Source organism: Micromys minutus (assembly GCF_963924665.1).
Source record: "Micromys minutus genome assembly, chromosome: 26".
Lineage (NCBI taxonomy): Eukaryota > Metazoa > Chordata > Mammalia > Rodentia > Muridae > Micromys > Micromys minutus.
In genome coordinates this window covers 9,298,526-9,321,709 of record NC_137961.1, presented here as the reverse complement: position 1 = coordinate 9,321,709, position 23,184 = coordinate 9,298,526, and positions in this window count along the sequence as shown.

Sequence of the window (23,184 nt, the reverse complement as noted above, 5' to 3'; positions counted from 1 at the left end):
ATAAATATAAAACAAACAGAAAGCCATTAACCAAAATCATAAAGGGAAGGAAAGGTATTAAAATGATTCATGGCTTAACTATATTTATTTAAGAAGGTATTCTAAAAACACACAGCAAATTTCAACACTGTAAAACTGCTACAATTGCTTTTACACTGACATAGAACATTTACTGTGTCTTACATGAGATTCTTTCTTAAGGTTTCTACACATTCTTTCTATCATACATCATCCCAGGATTTATAAAGAATAGAAGTTATTGCCTTCTTTCTATACATACAGAGACTACTAGTATGGAGACATTAAAGGACATATTTAAGGTCACACAGTTGCCATACAGGAAGCCAGCACCAATCCAGCTCACCTGGATTACCTTCTGGTGTTGGAACCAGGACTACAAATAGCAACTGCACTGTAGAAGCACTTAGAGAGCTTTTAAAACTCTCGGTGCTCAGGCTGCACCCAAACAAAATGAATGGGTTCTCTGGAAGTGCAGTCAGTTGTCACTGGTTTTTAAAGCTCTCTAGGTATTCCAATGTGCAATCATGAGTCTCTAAGATTCAACCCTAGGAAAATGCTTCCTAAAAAAAAAAAAAAAAAAAAAAAAAAAAAAAAAAAAAAAAAAAAAAACTGAATTTATCAACACATCAACATACAGCGTATGACATATTATCGGGAACATAATGCTTCTGCTTGGGGTTTTAATTCTAACATTCTGAATTATGAGCTACCATTCAAAACACCTGTTAGAGAGAGTGAAGTACTCCTCCATCACTGGGACTCTTAGTCAGGGTTTTTATTCCTGAACAAACATCATGACCAAGAAGCAAGTTGGGGAGGAAAGGGTTTATTCAGCTTACACTTCCTTATCGCTGTTCATCACCAGAGGAAATCAGGACTGGAACTCAAGCAGGTCAGGAAGCAGGAACTGATGCAGAGGCCATGGAGAGATGTCCCTTACTGGCTTGCTTCCCATGGCTTGCTCAGCCTGCTTTCTTATAGAACCCAGGTCTACCAGCCCAGGGATGGCACCACCCAAAATGGGCTGGGCCGTCCCCACTTGATCACTATTTGAGAAAATGCCTTACAGCTGGATTTCATAGAGGCATTTTCCCAACTGAGGCTCCTTTCTCTGTGATAACTCCAGCTTGTGTCAAGTTGACACAAAACCAGCCAGTACAATTGATCCCTTGTCAACTTGATTGCAAACAAACCAATAGCTTTAACCCTTACTTTCTTGTTCATCCCCAAGATCTAGATAACCTTAAGAGTCTCACAGTCTTTACCAATTCTTACTTTTAAAATAAATCTCTTTTTAAAAAAATCAAATTCTTTTTACAATTCAAAGTCTCTAAACTGTAGGCTCCTCTTCTTCTTTCAAGAGGGGAAGATCAGGACACAGTCACAGTTAAAGCAAAGTCAATCTCTAGCCATCCAGTGTCTGGGAATCCACTTACAATTCTGGGCTCTTCCAAGAGCTCGGGTCACTTCTCCAGCTCTGCCCTTTGTAGCACACACTTTGTCTTCTAGGCTCCATCTGCCTGTTCTCCACTGCTGCTGCTGTTCTTGGTGGTCATCTCATGGTACTGGCATCTCCAAAAGACCACTGTCAGCCCTGGGGCACTAACTGCCATTGAGGTTGCACCTTCACCAGTACCACCTGGGTGACTCTTACACATTACCAAGTCCAGCCACAGCAGGAGGTACAACCTTGGCCATCTCTGGAACACAGCCTCTCTGTGTCTCAGAAAACACTTCCCAGAAGATTTCACCTCAATGATGCTGGTCTCTTCTTAATCACCACTAATTTCTTTGCTCCAGCTGACCAGCATCAATAGTCCCAGTAATGCAAAGATTTTGCTTTACTAGTTCTGGTATCTTGTTAACCACAGCTGATTCTTCAGCCCCAGCTAACCAAAACCACAGAATCTTCACAACCAAAACAGCAACAGCCCTGATCAAAGAGTCTTTAATCTTCCCTCTGAAATTTTACAAGCCAGGCCTCCATCTTCTGCACTGTTCTCAGCATTATCTTCCAAGCTCTCTACTAAACATAACACAGAACTCTTAATATGCCAATGGCTCTCCTAGCTCAAAGTTTCAAAGTCCTTCCACAGTCCTCCCCAAAACATGGTCAGGTTGTCACAGAAACACCCCACTATGCTGGGACCAATTTGTCTTAGTCATAGTTTCTATTTCTGCAAAAACATCATGACCAAGAAGCAAGTTGGGGAGGAAAGGATTTATTCAGCTTACACTGGGGACGACCATGTTTCATCAATAAAACTCCTTTAATAAACATAAAGTTAGATCTGTAAATTCAGAGTTGAAGATACAAGACTACATATTAGTGAGGCCCAGCACTGAACCCCCAAGCAGCCTTTCCAGACTAGTGACTAAGGTTGGCCTTCATGATTCTCTATTCCCTAGTACACAGAGACCCTCACAAGATTAAGGAACTGCTGACCAATTGATGCCCTAGGAAACCATAGAGCTTTCGCCTTGCAGGGGATGATAATTGGTAAAGTACTGTGTAACTGTCCTTGTTGACTTTGGGCCAGTGCTCCTACAAACTACACACATATCAGGCTGGATTCAAACCACAGCAGCTCAGAGCTCTCACAGCAAGACAGAAGTGAGAAAGGCATTTACAGGTCATGGGTACAACCTCTGAACACATAGTTCAGCTGAGCAATGTCTGAAAGTACATCATTGTGCAGAAAGAGGGGTCTCCATTGCTCCAAGAGTCTCCCATATCTTGTAATCAGGGCACAGCTTTAAGTGAATTGTTAATATTTTAGGACAATGGTCTTAAAGAAGTTGCCATTAAAGAGTGAAACTTTTATGTAATCTTCCTCACTTCCATGTATAAGAGAGATGAGTAAATTTGTTTATTTTGACTATTAGGAAATAAATTAATTAACCTATGGTGTTCAGGATAGACTAGGTTTGTTTTTCCCAGTCTCTCTGTCTCTCTCTTTCTCTCTATCTCTCTTCCGTTCTCTGTCTTTATCTCTCTCCATTTTACTGATTCTGTCTCTCTGTCTCTGTCTCTCTGCCTCTATCTCTCTGTCTCTGTCTATCTCTACCTGTCTCTGTCTCTCCTCTCTGTCTCTGTCTCTCCTCTCTGTCTCTCTCTGTCTCTCTTTCTCATCTATATTTCATATATTTGAAATGTTCAAACAATAAAATGACTGCTAATTTTCCTTACCTGAAATTCATCCTTCTGTCCTGGAAGGAAGAGCTGCTCCTGGCTGTCCTTGGTAAGACTGATTGGTCCAGTCACTCCTTCATCCCCATACACCCATAATGTGACATGGGCCTGAGTCCCTTTATCTCCAGTCAGCACTAAGACCTTCCAATGTTCTTCTGACAGAAGTGTCTCAGTACTGTGCCTGCTTTCTTCTGTACAGAGTAAGAGAAGAACATAAGGGCAAATCAGGTACATTAGGCTAACAAAGTCCTCTTTGACACTGAAGTCCAAGAATATCGATGAACACCAAGATGAGCATGGGTGATGTGGGGTGAGAAAGGCACTGAGGTGTGAAGGCACCAAGATGCTGGTGTGTGCATTCCCCATCACAGCAAGATTCTGGGCAACTGAGACACAGCAACTAAAAAAAGCCACATCAAAACAATAGTCATAGGCCATGCACAGGAAACTTTTCCTTATGTTCATTGCCACAACACTGGAGGGCAGGCTAGAGCCAACAATGTTTGTGGGAGGTATACATAATTAGTAACTATGACGGAGAGTAACAAAAATTAAAACATATTTTTCAAATAACAAAATAGTATGGCAAGAATAGAGAAATTTTTTTCTGAACTACTTCTAAAACATACCTGAGTAGAAAGCTAGAGAGTGCAATAAAAAGGACTTGAAATTACACACATAGCTACAGCAAACTCATGTTAAAATAATCACATAAATGTAATTAAAATGGAAAATTTTTATGATAAAAGCTAATGCATACTTTCTGAAAGTTGCTTTCTCTTGGCCTGGATGATGCCTCTCTCTCTCTTTCTCTCTCTCTCTCTCTCTCTCTCTCTCTCTCTCTCTCTCTCTCTCTCTCTCTGTTTGTGTGTGTTTGTGTGTGTGTGTGTGTGTGTGTGTGGTTAGGCTAAAGGTTGATACAGAGTATCTTCCCTTGTCTGCACCCCACCTTTATTGTTTGAGGCAGAGTTGCTCAATGTACAGAAGTTCATGGATTTGTCTAACTTAGCTACTCAATGAGGGTCCAGGAACACCTGTCAGAGACCTGTCCCAGGACCGTAATCTTGGGCACCATCCTAGACTTTCATGTCAGTTCTGTAAATGTCAGGTCCTCCTGCTTAAATGGCAGTTACTTTATTTACTAAGCCATCTCCTATGCGAAATAATCACCATTTCTGAAGGCTCTACTATTTCTGGGCTCCATGTTAAGCATAACTTATATATTCCTTGGTCATCACTACTAAGTTTTAAGGTGAGTCAGATACAGAAGTCCATTGTAAAACATAGAAAGGAAACAAGGAGGTTAAGTAGCATGTGACCGGCATGAGTGAGCCTGATTGGCTTAACTCTAAAGCCTCTACACTCAGAAGAGCTTGAGTGTTCTGCACAGTTTACCAGGTCAAAGCAGTCATAGCATCGCTAGTATCTAAGACATTGCTTGTGCTAAGTGTCACTCACAATACTAACGATAGCATCAGTCCCAGCCTGTCATTGCCTTAGTTCTTCGACATCTTTTCCCCATGAAGCCAAAGGAAAAACCAAGCCTCAAAAGCTAGCAGTTTGACAGTCATGCATGCTGGGCTTCAGCCCAGGCAGAGGAAGTGTGAATCTTGAGATGCTTGCTCAACGACAAAGGTAGTTGCCAAAGAATTATTACAGAATTTGATCCACCAAAACCTTATGACACTATCTAATTTCAAAACTTAAGTAGTACCTACTAGATGTTCTTTCTTTTTGTATCATTTCTTCTCAAGAATCCTGAGGACTTCATGATCAGTAGTATAACCAAACATCTACAAATTCCACTGGTACATCAAGTATCAAGAAAGAAATTAGAGATCTTTGATCAGCAAATAACACTTGGGAGACTGATTATCTATTTCGTCTGGGTATTTTAGTATTTAAAAGAATTGCTTTTACTTAAGAAAACTTTCATTCATATTATTTACTGAACACTAGACAAGAACATTGCTCTCGTTTTAGAATGGCAGTGGTTGAAAGTAAAAATAAATAAATAAATAAATAAATAAATAAATAAATGAACATCTGGCTCTAGAGATATATGCTATCTAGTGGAGAGGAAAAGCAAACTATTATTTTTATTTGAAGCATGCAAATGTTTTCATGGGAAACACGAATATTGCAGCATCCAAACGTAGCTGCAACCAGGAAATAATAGAGGAAAGAATTGGAAGGAAACATTTCCTGAGATATCTTGCTGCTAGATATAAAAAGAAGAATCTATATTTTGCAAATAGAGAAGATACTCTAGACAGAGGTACCAACATACTTAGCGTGCCCATAAAACAAGATGTTGCAAGTAAGGAAGAGAGAAATGAGAAAAGAAATTTTTACAAGAATGCTCAAGTAACAGGGTATTGTTTTAAGTCCAATTGTCTGTGTGTCTGTGTGTGTGTGTGGCTTAGTTATTTGATATAACCTGCAGATAAGGCGGTGACTGCTAAAGAGCCCTCTACACTAACATGTTCTTCCATCATTTACACAAACACATCATAGACTGAGGATGTACTCATAAAAATTGATAGTTTAATTTATAATACCAAATGATGTAGTAAAGTCTGCACTGTCATCAATTAAATATGAATGCCATTTAATGCCATGATCTTTTGGAAATGAACCAAAGTCCATTAGGCTCTGACGATAAATTTCTCCAACTGAGACCCATAGAAGACTTTCTTCTCTGCAGGTTTAAAAATACTTCGAACTAGGGGGATATTTGAAGAGATGGCTGCAAGATTAAGCGCTAATTTCCAGTGCTAAATAAAAATCTAACCTTGAGTAAAATCTAAAACATATTTGCATAATTCAAAACCTGTTCTCTCTTGGTATTACAGAACACCTTATGTACACTACAATCCGGTTGACTTAAGCAAAAGAAAACCAAAATTCTTGGCTACTTGGTCTCCTGAAAGTCAGGGGGAAATTGATAATATTAATAACAAATGAGCTTGTTTTAATAGTTTACAAGTAGGTGAATAAAAAGGCAGCATAAGGCATGTTACTAGCAGAATGTGACAATAGAGACGAGACAGGGTATATAAATATTTGTATCATATTTAAAGACAGTGTTTGAGAACGGTGCTTTATCATGAAATGTAAAGCAGATATTGAAAACAAATGTCCTTATACAAACGTGGTCCCAGTTTAACTCTGACTTTAATAAAAGCACCACTACCTGGGAAATATATTGCATTAAACAATGCTCCTTGAGGTTATCTTAAAATGAAAATAAAAATTATTAAATTGATATTAAAGATTTTGTTTTCAATTTATGATAGAGCAAGTACTTACATAAAAGCACAACAAAAAAAAAAAAAACAAAAACTTTATACAAATAGGTCAGAACACCAAGAGCCTTTCACCATACCAGAATACTGGATTGAAACACAGAATAACAAAAATCAAAGAAAAACCTACCATAAACATCACCACCAGTGCAACAACAAAACTAACCAAGCTCCAAGTCAAAGTCTGTCTCTCGATGAAGAAAATTAAAAATAGACTTCACAGTCAAAAGAAATAATACATAAAATGTTCTAGCCATCAAAACACACAAAAGAAATACATTCAGAAGAAAGACAATGAAGATGTCAATGCATCCTTACAAGCAGAAGCACTGTGTACATATTTTCAAGTCAGATAAAAGAATACCATTATTTTATACTGCTCTCATTTCATGACAAGTGGTTTTAAGATTCGTGGTTTAAGGTAAATATTACTTTAAGTAAAATCTAAAAATAGTATGTTCAGAAAAGTAATTAAACTGAAAATATTATAAAACAGCACTATTCACCTTTGAGATAGACGGATGAAGGATTAATGGGCAGACGGATAAATGGATGAATGATACATAGAACACATATCTAAATAACATATTATTAAAAAATTACACACTCCCAAAAATAAACGCAGGCTGTTGTTTTATGAAGAAAAAATTGACAACCCAAAAGAATTTGAGTTGTTTTCTGCTTAGTACTGAGAGGAACTTTAAAGTCAATGTGTGTGTGTGTGTTTTGTTTTGTTTTGTTTTGTTTTAATGAACAGACTAAAAAACTCAGACTTATGGTATGTACCTAAGATCACCTATTTCTTCCTGGTGGTTCTCCTCAGCCATTCATGTAACCTGTCTTCTCTGTGACTTCCTCAACTAACAGACTCCCTCAGTTTTAATTTGGTATCTCTAGAGAAAAAAAAATTTATGTAACAAATCTATCATCTATCTATCTAAGTAGCCATCTATCTGTAGCCCTCTACCTATCTATCATCTATAATCTATCAATTATTTATCATCTATCATCTACCAATCATATACTCCAGAAGCCCAGTGTTACAGGCTCTAATGCCAGTGAAAGGATGGATTTGCTAGTGGGGGCAAGAACAGGCAGAGGCTCTAAGATCTGGATTGGAAGTGGGTCTTCCCACTCCAAATGATTTGATCAAGGAAAAAACCCTTCATGAGTGTTTCCAGTCACTTGGGTTTTAGAAAGTTTCAGATGTAGTTAAGTTGACAACAAAGAAAAACAACCAAACTCTACCAAAGACTCAAAGCTGCCACACTACCAAGCTGAGATAAGACTCTAGTCGGGAACATTTATCATCTTTGATGTAATCCAAAGTCTCTTAGTCCTGCCCCAACCTCATAGAAGAAGCCCTTCCTCCTACCCCATGCTGATGGCCTAGGGACTGAGTCACTTGTTGCAGATTCAGTGTCCCCTAGTTCTTCTAGAACATCTCCATTTTTTTTGTGAATCCACACCTGAAGAGCGGCTCTCTACTGTTGACCCCACAACCACCACACTTACATGGAAAACAGAACTTCTCTCTACCATTGGCTAAGACCAAGTTTGGGCAAAGCAACCAAAGAATCAAACACTCATCAAACAAAGAGAAAAATCAAGCATCACCATTATAGAGAAACACGTCAAATATATTAATTCCACATACACGAACATGACACTACCTACCAAAACAATATCCCTCCTTCAGAAGTTAACAAACCTCCTGTGAGGCCCTGAAAAAAGCAGTTTAATAAAATCACACAAAAGGTTAAAATAGCAATTATCAATATTTTCCAGACCTTAGCAAGGAAATGAATAAATATATTTTAGTTAGAATTATATTTTATTTCTTTAATATTTTATTGGGTATATTTTACTTACAGTTCAAATATTATCTCCTTTCCAGAATTCCTCTCCACACCCCCATCCAATGGTCCCTTCCTCTGCTCCTTCCCACCTACCTACCCCTCCCACCTCCCCACCCTGACATTCCCCTACACTGGGGCATTGAACCTTGGCAGGACCAAGGGCCTCTCCTCCCATTTATGCCCAACAAGGACATCCTCTGCTACATATACAGATGGAGGCATGGGTCCATCCATGTGTATACTTTGGATACTGGTTTAATCCCTGGGAGATCTGGTTGGTTGCTATTATTGTTCTTATGGGGATGCAAAGCCCTTCAACTCTTTTAATTCTTCCTGTAACCCCACTCTCAGTTTACTGGTTGGCTACAAGCATCTGCCTCTATTTTTGTCATGTTCTATCAGAGTCTCTCTGGAGACAGCTATATCCGGCTCTGTCAGCATGCACATCTTGGCATCAGCAATATTGTCTGGGTTTGGTGGCTGCATATGGGCTGGATCCCCAGGTAGGGAAGTCTATGAATAACCTCTCCTGCATTCTCTGCTCCAAACTTTGTCTCCATACTCCCTCCTGAGAATATTTTTGTTGCCCATTCTAAGAAGAACTGAAGCATCCACACTTTGGTCTTTGTTTTTCTTGAGCTTCATGTGGTCTATGAATTGTATCTTAAGTAGTCTGAGCTTTTGGGCTAATATAGACTTATCAGTGAGTGCAAACCATGAGTGTTCTTTTGTTATTGGGTTACCTCACTCATGATGATATTTTCTAGATTCATCCATTTGCTTAAGAATTTCATGAAGTCAATGTATTTAATAGCTAAGTAGTACTCCATTGTTTAAATGTACCACATTTTTGTATCCATTCCTCTCTTTAAGGACATCTGGCACCATTCAAGCTTATGTCTATTATAAATAAGACTGCTATAAACATAGCGAAACATGTTTAGACTTACACATGTTCAAAGAAGATAAAAGTGAACACAATGTTCCATCCCTAACCAAGGTGCTATCTGCAATTAATACAATTTGTGGAATGAAAAACCTCCATTTTCTCCAATAGAGTTTCCTGAATATATCAACCATTCTCCAGGGAAGGCTGGGTGGTCAGTCTGCTTTGTTTCATTTTTGTATTTTTTTTTCCTGAGTTTTGTTTTTATGAGAGAAAAAACATTAGGTAGGTGAGGTAGTAGAAAAGGTTTGGGAGGAGTTGAGGGAGGGAAAGAAAATAATCAAAAAGTATATTACAGAAAATGTATATAAAATGGTAAATAAATAAATAAGTATAATGAATGGATTTTTTCTGAATTATTCATATAAACTTTTGCGAATCAAAAATTCTCCCAAATAATAAAATTTTACATCATAGTTTCATTGTTATTTCCTACAATAACACAATCATGGAACAATAAACATATTTAATTTTCAATGTTGTGAGGATTTTTTAATATGGAGAGAAACACCAAGATAATAATTTAAGAAAAGTTAATGGAACCTAGTACTGAGAAATCCCTCTTCTAGACCATATTCTGAATATGCATGTGTGTGTATAGTGAGACATGTATATGCATGTGTGTATATAGTGAGACATGTATATGGATGTGTGTGTATAGTGAGACATGTATATGTATGTGTGTGTATAGTGAGACATGTATATGCATGTGTGTGTATAGTGAGACATGTATATATATGTGTGTGCATAGTGAGATATGTAGTAACTGTTAAGTTATGTAAATTACCTGAGGGACATGATATGTGCTATCTACTGGGTAGATAGCTTATGCAATCAAGCTGTTTGATAAAAGAATATACTTAATATTATTAAAATGCTTATAATATTTGCAACTTTCTATTAGCTGGAAAGCAGATTATAAAACTCTGAACTCAATATAACCTATGTAGACGCTGTTAATATTTTGCTTTCAGCTTTATGTATTCTACTCTTTTCCTGAATAAATTTAACTATGAACTAATAATTTCAGAGAGATCTCAGGTTTTCAAATAGAAAACTGAATTTTTTTTGACCAAATTTCTGTTTGTTTTTTAACATGTTGGCAATGGCATTGACCTACACTTAAAAAAAAAAAAAAAGATGCAATGCCAAATGCTCAGCCCTGAAAACAGGCATGCAAGTTTATTTGTAGGAACTGAACAGGTTGTATCTAGGTTTTATATATTATAATCATGTATGTGCATACATATATATACATGTATGTACATATGTGTATATACACATGTATGTGATTTGTAATAATAATAAATGAAAGATGTACATTTGAAGAACAGGGAGGACATTTAAGAGGCTTCTGAAAGAAGAAAGGGAGGGGAGATATAGTGAAATAATCTCAAAAAATTACTAAAATTTTAAAAACGATGCATTGCCTTTGCTTCACGAGACACCTGGCAGCTCCTCTGAGCGCCTGATGCAGACAGAACATTGGCAGCATGGCTGCCCCTCTGCCCTTCTTAGAATCCAGGTGCTGACATCATGACGGGAGGTGACACCGCAAATACTCACCACTCTGGGCCTCACGTCCCTCGTTTGTAAAAATCGAGGAAGGTTCCGTTCAGTGGGTACATGTCTCTATCTGGTCCGAGCATGATTAGAGGCAATGTTTCCAAAATGTAGCCAAGCATGTATACCCTGTCACATTTGTATTTTTTTAAATATATGTGACTTTCTAAGGTATTTGTAAATGAAATGATTTGACACCTTAGATTTGCTTAAAATCACCCATTTGGGATAAACTGAAATAATGTGAAGGGCCATCAAGAAAGACTAGGTTTATAGTAGAAATTTATTCAGGGTAATGGGTACATGGGGAGTGGATTATACTGTCGCTATTTTGTGTAAGTTGGAAGTTTTATGCAATAAAATATATAGACTTAGCAAAAATAAGGTCTGTGCCTCACATTCTCTATTATAAGAAAGTTGACTATAATTTATTTAATATAAGGTAAAAGTTTGCTACAATAATTGTGGAGATCCTGCTGCTACTGCAGTGCACTGTTGATCACAGGTACACTGTTGTCAGCTTCTAATTCTCGTGCTGAGAGACAAGCTTTATTATTCCTGATAACTGATAATGAGGCATTTTGAGCAAAAGCAAGTTTGTGTTGTCTATAATTCTTGAAAATTTGAATTAATAAGCATAATCTTTGGTACCTCATATTTGTTTTTTAATGTCTTAGAAAGCAAGAACGGGGTTTTCCAAAACTATTTTAACACGTTTTCATGAGAACTTAACCAATTTCATATGTTTTCATATGATTTCAGTCTAAACACAGGTCAAGTACTATTACTAGGTGAATGAACTTTGGCGGTAGGTCTTACAGAAGCTCTTATTTTTATAGGAAATATCCTTACAGGAGATTCTGAGTTTGCTCTCTCTCTTCCCCTCCCTCTTATTCTTTCTATTTCAATTTGAAATGTAATCACTTGCTTGTTTCCAAACTTCATTCCCAACTTCCTCCAATAAGGTGAGGCTGTAAAAGAACAACCCTGGTTTACACGACTATACCGACTTTGTACTTCCAAACGCTGAGCTACACAAACCCTTTTTGTGCATGACACAGTTGCCTGTGGAACTAGTCATTGCAATGCAAGGATAACTAGTACATTTCATTTGCTGCAGCCCAAAATTCCATGGCTCCTACCACTCAAAATTTTAACAATGGCAGCATTTAAAAATGTTTCACAAGAACAATTTTTATAGGAAATATGACAGTTTTCTCTGAAACATTTTTCCATTCATAAAAACTGTCTATTTCTGACGATGTCAGCTAGTGTACTATTTTGAGCCATGTCACATTTTGCTTGAGGTAGCCAGCTCTAATTTAACAGCCTTTGCTTCCTGACACAGATTGAATTCTTCTGTGGGAAATTTTAACTAGGCACATGTTTTTCATAAGAGTAATTCTTTACACTGCTCCACGATTCTATGCTATAAGGAATATATGCACGCCATCCAGAACTAGTCCACTACAGCAAAAAGTCACAGTGCTGATTTCCTATGGCTAGTGTCATAGTGATACAGGCATGCCGGTAATACTTTTTAATAATTTTCTGACAATATTATGCATCTATCTGTTGAGCTGGAGTTGGGTTTTTCTCCCATTATGTTCTCTCACACCTCTTCCTCTGAAAATCTTTCCAGCAAGCCTCCTCTTACTTTGATGTCCTTTTCCTTCCTTCTTTCAACCTTCCTGTCCTTTGTTTGTTTGTTTTTTTTTTTTTTTTTTTTTTGGATTACAACTTATTTTATTTTTTTATTGGATATTCTCTGTATTTACATTTCAGATGTTATCCTCTTTCCCCCAATCCTCTCCCTCCTCCCCCTCCCATTGCCTCCATGAAGGTGCTCCCTCTCCCAACCACCCTCTCCCACCTCAGTGCCTTGGCCCCTGCACTGTGAAAAGGAGCCTTCGCTGGACCAAAGGCCTCTCCTCCCATTAATGTCAGAAAATACTAACCTTTGCTGCATATGTACCTCGGGGTATGGGTCTCTCCGTGTGTGCTCAATGGTTGGTGTTGTAGTCCCTGGGAGCTGTGATGGGTTTGGTTAGTTGATAATTTTTTTCTTCCCATGGGGTTGCAAACCCTTTCATCTCCTTCAGTGCTTTCTCATAGCTCCTTCATTGGGGTCCCCATGTTCAGTCTGACAGTCAGCTGCAAGCATCCTCCTCTGTATCAGTATGGCTCTGGCAGAGCCTCTGAGGAGGCATCCATATCAGATTCCTGCCAGTAAGCACTAGTTGGCATCAGCAATAGTGCTTGGGTTTAGTGGCTGCACATGGGATGGATCCCCAGGTGAGGCAGTATCTAGATGATCTTTTCTCCAATCCCTGCTCCTCTATTTGTCCCATTATTTCTTCTCATAAGTGTTTTGTTCTTTAGAAAAGACTGAGGCATCCACCTTCTGGCCTTCCTGTCTTTCTGTTTTCCTTCCTTCCTTTCTTTATTAATTGAGGTTGCCTACCTAAGCATATTGGGTGTAGGGTAAGGGTGTGGGTTACTTACTGGAACATAAACAACATATGAATGACTACACTATGAAAGAAAATTATTCCCTCAGAAACCACTACATGCCCAAAATCCCAAAGTGAATGGAAGGACCTGAAATGTCCCTCTTCCGTGCATCACAGAATTGTAACAGGTCTGGTGCTCTGCAGATCTTGGGCAGATCACCACAACTTCAGTGAGTTTGCAGATGCAATGAGCTTGTCGTGTCCAGAAGATACTTGTGCCACTCTTTCCCAGCCCATCCCATATCCACAATGTCCCTGGGCCTTGGCCAGGGTGATACACATGACCTGTTTTAGGCTGAAGACTACAGTCATTTAGCTCTCACAATTGATTGGTTGTGGTCTCTGTATTAACTGCCACCCTCTGTAGGAACAAGTTTCTCTGATGAAATTTTAAAGACACTAGATTAATGTCATGTCCATTTAGCTAGCAATGGTAGTGAGTGTTCTGTTGAGGCCTATGCCCTTCCCAGCTACAGGCTCCTGAACAGAGTTACAGCACAAGAAATTAGGCTTCTCTTGAAGAATGGACATAAAACCCAAATAGAAAGGGCTTACTTAGCTACCCTCCTAGTGTCATGCCACTATTACAATAATGGGCATATCTTATCAAATGGGTCTTTTTTTATCAATTATTGTTTAACAGAAATAATGGTTTAACCAATAAATAATTTTCAAAACATCATTTGGTTAAAGGTAAAATTCTGGTTATGTGTAAATATGTTTATTGGGGGAAACGGAAACAAATTCAAAGGCTGGTATGGTGGCACACAAGTTTACTTTCATTCTCTGACTGAGGATTATGAGCTCTGGGCCAGAGTAAGAAAGAACTACATTGTTTCCTTCTATTTGATGATGAGTTTTGTGCACAGAGTTTGACGAATGCGATGTACTATCCTTGCCAGTAAAAAATATATTTGAGTAAAAGAAAACGATCAAACAAATATAGAAACTAGAAACTCAAAACATTAGGATTTGGAGTACTTCATTTATGATCCATCCCATTTGGCATGATGAAAATGGGAGTTGTTTGGATTCTGTTAAATGATACACTGTTCCTCCTAAAACAACTGCAAAGGAGCAGCAAAGCACAGAAGCAACCCAGAGGAGGAGGGAAAGGCTTACTTTCTGATGACAATGGTGACAGGCGTCTGGCCTTGGATTCTGGTGGTGTGGTCTTGTCTTCCCCTTGGCTGGGTGTTGCAGACATTCCCGTTGGGTTTTCTCTGCCAACTGAAATTAAGATTTTTTTTTAACTGAAAGACATTATTCTTTCAAAGTCCCTGCCTCTTCTCAGAATCTTCACCATATGCTCAGTACCAAGTTTCAGTTTTCCCATTGTTTGCATTTCAATGACTGCTCAGTTCATTTCACTCTTACTACATAGCTACCAGAACATGACTTCACTCTTACCAGCAGGCTGCATAAATGAAATTCCTATAAAGCCTACTCATTGCTCTGTATTCCAAGCAATAGTTTAACATCACAATATGAATCAAATGACTTATTCAAGATGTTTTCCTTACCGATTCTAAATGAGAGCTACTTGAGTAATCTGCTGCTTTGCCTTTGTCAAAGAAAGAAACAGCCTAAAGCATCAAAAATAACTTCATGAAATCTTACTAGAATATGAAAAACATTGAAATATATAGATATCTATAAATGAAGAAAAGCACTACATACTTTTCTGTCATTTATTTATAAAAATGCAAACAGTTTGGGAGGCTGAATCAAAAATAGGTACCTACGACTTCATTGAACAACGGCTTTGACTTAAGCTGCTTATTCAATAGTTTTATTTTTTACTTATGATGCCAATGTTAAGTTGTGTTTGTTCTTTAGGCTCAAGAAAAGGATGGGTGCTGTCTCTTAGATGACAGTCATTTAGAATATGGATGTTTTTATGAATGTTTTATGAGTTTTAGAGAGTGCATCCACATATTCATAAAGATGTCTGAATATGTGAGATTATAAGCACTCAGTAGCATGACAACTTCCCTCAAAACCTTGGATGAGTCGTATAATTAGACAGAATGTGAACCTCTTAGGTGTGGAGTGAGTTACAATGATAGGGATGGTGCAGAGACAGCAGGACCCTGGCATTGGAAGAACTCCTGAGACATTGTACCTTATTTATGTCCTGTGTAGATTATAAGGTGTAAACTCAAGCTAATGACCTTTATGAACACCAAATCCTATGAAGCACCGGTTTTTCCCATTTGATTAATTTATAGCATAATTTTAAGCACTCAGGATATATAACATTAAAGGAACTCAAAATATTAAAAAGAAAAATTGCCTAGACTTCTACATGTTCACTGGGACAAAATAAGAACTTGAATGAAACAGATTCCTAAACACAACGTAAGGTTAATTGCCTATGTAAATAATAAATATCTGGGATTATGAAGGAATATGAACAAATCTTCCAGTTATTGTCCTGATATTAAAAAAAGAAATGCATAAAATGTAATTTTGGTGTTTATTGGGTTACAAACCAGAGAGGGCATACCTAGATGATAACCTCTTATACACATAGAGAGTGCTTCACAAGATCTATGCAAAAAGTATACAGAAAATATAATGAAGAAAGTAATATCTTTGTCCAGAGACTAAAAACAAGCACAAAAGAGTCTGCACATAGGATTAGTACACACATGACTATGAAATGAGAAAAAACCTTGCCAGTCTCTCTACGGTCCCTGCACTAACTTCTCTGTGTTCTATCTGGGACTCTCCAAAGTGTCAATGGAGTTCATTTATACAAAAGTAGCAGGAGGAGATTTGGACATAGAAAATACAAAGGCAAGATCAGGGAAGCTCCTGTCTCACTATGCTGAAGGTGTTCAAACTCCAAGTACGAAAAAAGCCCTCCAATAACACTCTGGATTAAAGCCTATACTTCCAGCATTCTCTGATATCTGATTTTCACGATTGTAAAAGGAGTGTGAGGGGCTGTGGATGTAACTCAAGAGGTAGATTGCTTGCCCATCATACATAAAGTCCTAGGTTTGATCCCTAGTAACCCATAAAACTGAGCATTGTGGTACATGTCTATAATCCTAGCACCCAAGAAAAAGAGACAGGAAGATCAGTAGTTTAAATGTCATCCTTTTTTATTTGTGTATGTAGTGAGTTTGAGACCAGCCTGGACTATGTCAGACACTATCTTAAAATTTAATTAATTAAAATTTAAACTGAAGAAGGGAAATTAAAAAGCTAAAATTTGAATGTGAAAATTTAATAGCAGCAATGTAAAATGATAGTTTTAAGACTCTGAAAAATTAACTAGTAAAAATATTTTGTTTTATGTTTAAAAAGTAACAAAATAACAATAATTGCAACAATGAATTTCTGTCACATTTCAATAAGTGAGATTATTGTACACATAACATAACTAAAATCTGATGAACCGGCTACTATTGCACTTAGAGTTTATACACAAATAATTTTGTTTACAGATTTTCCTAAAATCAAGCAAAATCAGACTTTCTAAACATATTTTAAACATAAATATCTATAAGATTTCATAGGGGGCATGAAGGCCTTTGTGCTCACAGACGTGCACTAGAGGACCCTAGAACATAAAGCATACAAGGTTGTTCCTTCAAGAGAAAGATTCCAAAACCTGTTCTCCTAAAAAACTGGAGCAGACATGCTTGCTAGCCTGGTGACCTTTGATCTATGGGTATGGCAAGAGATTTTCTGGGACTGCATCCTCCCCAGACTCTTACCACAAATCTGTTTTTCAGTCCATCTATAGAACCTACCTTTTGGGCCTTACAAAGAGTTTTGATGCCGTCACGTCTGAAGTTTTTAGTTTACTTTCTTCTTTGAAGAGGTTTGTGTAATGCTTTGTTGTGCATGCAGAACTGAGTTAACCATCACCAAAATCATTTTCAAAAAACTGTGCTGTTACTTCAATATACCTAAAATGAAGCACTTAGGGGCAGACTACTGAAGTTTGAGCAAACACTGGCCTCCGAGTAACGTTGAGCTGAACTACCATTTTGCCTCCTAGGGTTCATCATTTTGTGAGCCATCAAAGTTAGCCTAATGTGAGCCTCCATGAGACATAAGCCTGAAATTCTTTTTTGAAATGTTATTTTATCATTATTATTATTTATCATTGCTGTGTGTATGTATTTGATTTGCATGATATGTGCATATCTATATTTACATCTATGTATATATATTTAGATAGATAGATAGATAGATAGATAGATAGATAGATAGATAGATAGATAGACAGACAGAGATGAGCACATTCATGTCATGGCACAAATGTGGAGTTAAAGACAGTTTTATCTATTGGTCTTTTACTTCCATCTTTACATAGGTTCCAGGAATTGAACTCAATCCATCAGACTTGTATAGAAATCTCCTTTACCCAAATGAATGATCTCAGCAGACCGAAGAAATCCTTACTGTGATAAAAATGTAGTATTTAACCTATATCCTTGCTACATTTTTTTCAGGTGGTTGAGCTAGTGTCTATTGATTTTCTTTTTTATAAAGAGGGTTGCTCATACTACAATATCTGGCCAGAAATCAAAGAAGAAAAGACAAAATTGTGTGTGAATTAAGGCTGTGTCCTGAGGTCTTGAATTTGTTCACTCTGGCCTTGTGTTCTATGTGAGAAAGAAGATACTGAAGCTGTCAGAGTTCACATTTCAACTAAGGTTCTCTTATCCCCACATAGGGGGACATTTATTATTTGAGTTTATAAGTGTCAGTATTAATTGGAGTAATAGGGATGAATGAAACTCCAAAATAACCCGTATATCTAGATACTAGATGGAGAATCTCCTGACCAGTAGTTCAGCATAATAAATGCTCATATCAATTGAAATGAGTATAACAGCGAATACTAGGGCAGCACCCACAGAATGTCAGACACCCTTAGATGTTAAATCACGTGTTCTCATGCCGGTGCTGAGTTAGAGCATTCTTGCCTTTGTTTTACATCAGAGACGCGTGTGATCCAGTAGGTATATGGGCAACCAGCTGCTAAGAGGGCCAACGGGGGTCTGAATATCAACGGCCTGGCCCTAGCAGCCTGTGTACTGAAAGAACACCTCACTGCTCCATCCAGCTACCCTCCCACGCCTCCTGCTGTTTGGAGGGCAGACATCCTCTATTAAGAAACCCTTGTCCTACAGGACTGCGCGACTTCTCTGTTCTCTCTCTGCCGCTCTTTCCCCTTCACCCAGGCTCCTTATTTTGCACATTCTACACTGAGTTTCAAAAGGTGGTGAGAAAAAGCCTTGGGTTGTGTCGAAATACAAATCAAAACTCATCCAGTTCAAAGTTTTAGCATTGTTTGTTTCTTGGATAAGATTAGCTCTATCAACCATATTTATATGGTGCCGATTCTGGAAGATTCAAATTATTCTAAAATTACAAAAAAAAAAAAATCCCTGGGGTAGTTAATGAAAAGTTTTAATCAACAGTCTATGACACTCATAAAACCTGGTAAGGGCTTTCTGGGAGAGAACTGTTTGTATTTGTTGTAATTAAGAAAAGAAACACTAGACTGCATATTAAAAGAACCCTGTCAGTGAGCAATCTCTAGCCCATTCTAGCAGAGTTTTTAAGCATTTTCTGTACCACTAGTTGTTTTGAACAACCTAAGGAATATCGCCATCTTTTTATCTCAAATACACATCCATGCATATTTTCATAAGATTTCATTACTAAAAATATGCACACTTGTGATTTCAAGTATTCACAGACTCAAGCAAAAAAAAAAGAAAGAAAAGAAAACCAAAAAAAAAAAAAAAAAAACAGTCTTACCACAGTATGATGGTACTATTCTTATGTGCATATAACAAAACAGAATCTGAGATGTTTATTCAAGGTCTGCAGCTAGCACATCAAAACAAAACCTAGGCATGACAAGCTAACTGGATGAATGTTACATTTGCTTATTCAACACATACAGCCAGTGTACCCACTTTGAACCTAGTGCTTTGCTGTATTTACAGATACCATGGGATGGGATGAGGTGGTGCTTTCATGTACTGAGTGCTCAGAGAAGGCTGCTAATAACAGAGCAGGAAAACAACAGTGATGAGGTAAGTTGCAGACGAACACCCACTCCTATGCCTTCTTGGGCTCGTTGGTAACTCGGCAATCCTGAGAAAACTGCAGTGGGCTGAGAATAAATTTCTGTCTATACGTGGTGGCTCCTGCACATACGAACCAAGCTTTGTGCTTTCCTTCTGGGGACTGTTCAGTGTCTGTTAAGAGTCGAAAATAAATCTCTGAGAGCAGCTGCAGCTGCTTCCTCTGCTGTTGCGCCTTCATTGTCCCAGATGGGAAATGCACAGCTCGGCCCATAGAAGCCAAGCGCCGTGTTCGATAAGAGTGAACATGCACCCCCCCCAACACTGGGATTTCCCCCAGCACTGGAAACCAAGAACGGGAACTGCATGTAAGGAGGCACTGATGAAAATGCAACGCAGCCATGTTCTCTAACAGAACTGAGTTGAGGAGTTTCTAAAGTGACTTTTGCCTGGGTGTTGGCTTCTTTCCATCTTCTTGTCTGCTTATTTTTATAAATTCACTTATAATTATCTCTATGAATTCTTTCTTGTCGTCTTTGTTTGCTTAATATTTTCCCTTTCATTCATTCGTTTGCAGAAGCTCGCTGCCTCTCGCTAGCTCTTCCCCACTCTTCTGCTCCAGCCCCAACCTTCTGTGTGTTCTCCTGTCCTCTGCTGCCCTGCTGAGTTCCAATGGGTAATCACACACCCATTGTGCTGAGTGGGAGTGGCATTCTGTGACAGCCCGTGGAACAGAGGGTGGAGCACCTGATGGTTTCACCAGTCCATAATTTGTAAGGTTTTATCCACAGAGACTAAAGGTTTAAACAAAGTTGATCCAGAAAAATATAAATAACTATATCAGGGATATGGTGACGTATATAATATCATGAACTCAAACTATGTTGTTTAAACAGTCTTCTGTAAGATGCCACACATATGTGAGCACACACAGATAAATTCGTGTACATACACGTGCCCCCACACACTCTAACAAGAAAGCTGAAGCTAAAAGTCACAGTGACTAAGAAAAGTTAGATTTTGTTTAAGATAAAACTCATAAAACAGCACCAGGAAAGATTTAGAAAGAAAAAGGAATGCCATTGAGACAGTTTTAAAATGCAATATTGCTATTGAATTGGTCTCTTTTTTTCAAGCCAGAATATGCCCAACTTAAATTATTGAAATAAAGTCCTTAAATCCTTCATTTTCTGCAGAACATGAACTTATATATGAGAAACCATTTCAAATCAGTCACCTTTTTTCTTACCATTTGACTTTTTCTCACCTGCATTTTATTTTTAAAACAAAGTATACTTATTCTTTATCTTGACACTAATGTGCATCCCTCCTGTTTCTTCAAAAACTTGAAATATTGAAAATTGTTAGGTAGAAAGCTAAGAATTCCAAGAGTGTGGCCCTCTGTTAACACAGAAATATTGATTAAGACAAAATATTCAATGTGCGTTGTATTGACTAGTTATGTGTGAATTCCACCCAGGGCAGAGTCTTCTGAGAGCAGTGAACGCCAGCTGAGGATCTGTGTGCAGGCAAGGCTGTAGAGAGCATGAATAACAGTGGTTGGTGTGGGAATCTCAGACCCAATGTGAGTGGCAGTACTCTGGGCTGTTGGTCCTGGATTCTATAAGCAAGTAAGCCAGCTAAGAAAGCCAGTGAGCAGCACACCTTCACGGTCTCTGTGTCAGTTCCTGCCTCCAGGTTCCTGCCGCTTTTGCAGTTCCTGTTCTAACTGCTGTTGATGATGATGATGATGATGATGATGATGATGTGTGTGTGTGTGTGTGTGTGTGTGTGTGCATGTATGTGTGTGTATACATGGGTATATATGTCTGTGTGTGTGTATGTGTGTGTGTGTAATTGTGAGTGAAATAAACTCTTTTCTCCCCCTAATTGCTTTTGATCATGCTGTTTCATCACAGCAACAGTAATCCTAATAATACAGAAATTGGTCACGAGATCATTGGACATTGATTGCTATAGCAGACCTGACTACGTTTTTCTGGGGAGGATTTTGAAAAGTGGAGGATTATGAAAGGATTTTAAAATGTTGGGCTAGAAAAGTCATTGAATGTTCAAAATTCGGTGAGTGTTCTGTGAAATATTGCAAGATAAGAGTATTGAGAACACCCAATCTTGACATTTGCTAAAGCCAATAAGTACTTGTATCTGGTATAATTGCCCTCTGAGAGGCTCTACCTGCACCTGACTAAGACAGATGCTGGTACTCACAGCCAACCATCAGACTAGGTCAGGGACCACTACAGAATAGTTAAGAGAAGGTCCGAAGGGGTAACCCCATAGGAAGAACAATAGTACCAACTGACCACAGTCCTCAGAACTCCCGGGGACTAAACCACCGACCAAAGAGTATACATGGGTTGGTTGATGAGTCTAGCTACATGTGTAGCAGAAGACTGCCTTATCTGACACCAGTGAGAGGGGAGGTACTTGGTCCTGTGGAGGCTTGTTGCCCCAGTAAAGGGGGATGCTAGAGGTAAGGTGGGAGTGAGTTGGTGGGCAAGGGAGCACTTACTTAGAGGCAAAGGAGATGGGGGAGTGAGTGGGGTTTGCGGAGGGGATACTGGGAAGGGAACATTTGAAATGTAAATAAAATAATTTTTAAAATGTGTATTGAGGAAAATGTAGATGATGAATGCCTGATCTATGAAGTTCTGAGGAAATTCTGAGAGTCCCTTGAAGACTTTATGGGGGCTATTTTGTATTCTAAATTAAGAATCTCTGGTTCACATTGAGAGACCCAGTTACATATGTACCAGAGGATAGTATTGTCTGGCGTCAATGAGAGAAGAGTTCTTTGGTCCAGGGAGGGCACGTTTTCCCAATGTAGTGGAAGCCAAGGCAATGGGGTGGAGATGGGGATAAGGAGCAAATGCACCTTCCTGAAGACAAATGGAGGGGGAAGGGGATGAGAGCAGGGTGGGGGAAGGGAGTAACATTTTAAATATAAATACAAAGGGTATCTAGTAAAATATTAAAAAAAGAAAAGAAAAAGGTTGTGGATTTAAAAGCGTGCAAGAAAAGTACATAGAAAGATGAAGAGGGGAAAGGGAAAGGAGAAAATGGTGTAATTATCTTTAATTTCAAAAAATTAAAATTAAAAAATTATTATAGAAAAAAGAATATCTGGTTCTGGTCATATGGAACTAAAGATTTGGTTCTAATTAACAATATACCAGAACCACTAATGAAAACCATTGCTTGACTAGATCAGTTGATGCTGTTTGGCTGATGCTGAGAAATTAGCAGTGATTAAGAAGAGACCAACATCACTGAGATGCAATCTTCTGGAAAGCGTCTCCTCAGAGTGAACACGCAGAATCTTGTGCTACAGAGCCAGACAATGTTGTAGTTCATGCTGGCAGCTTAAAGCGTAAGTCACTGAGGGAGGGGTACTGACTTTGAAGGTTTAACAGGGCGGGGGTCACAGAGAGCAGCTGATATGTGACAGGGCTGGAGTTCCAGAGGAGAGCCTGGAAGAAGCTATTGGTGAAAATTAAGTCCAGTTACAGCATTGTGAATACACCAGTACCATGAGGTAACGGCCAGGAACTGCAGCAACCATGGACTGGAACCAGTGTGAGCCTAGAAGACAAACTGTGTGTCCTGCAGACAGCAGAGGCAGAGAAGTGACCCAATCTTTGCAGGAGGAGCCCCGGAGGTACTGCATGAGTCCCAGACATTTGACAATGAGTTAT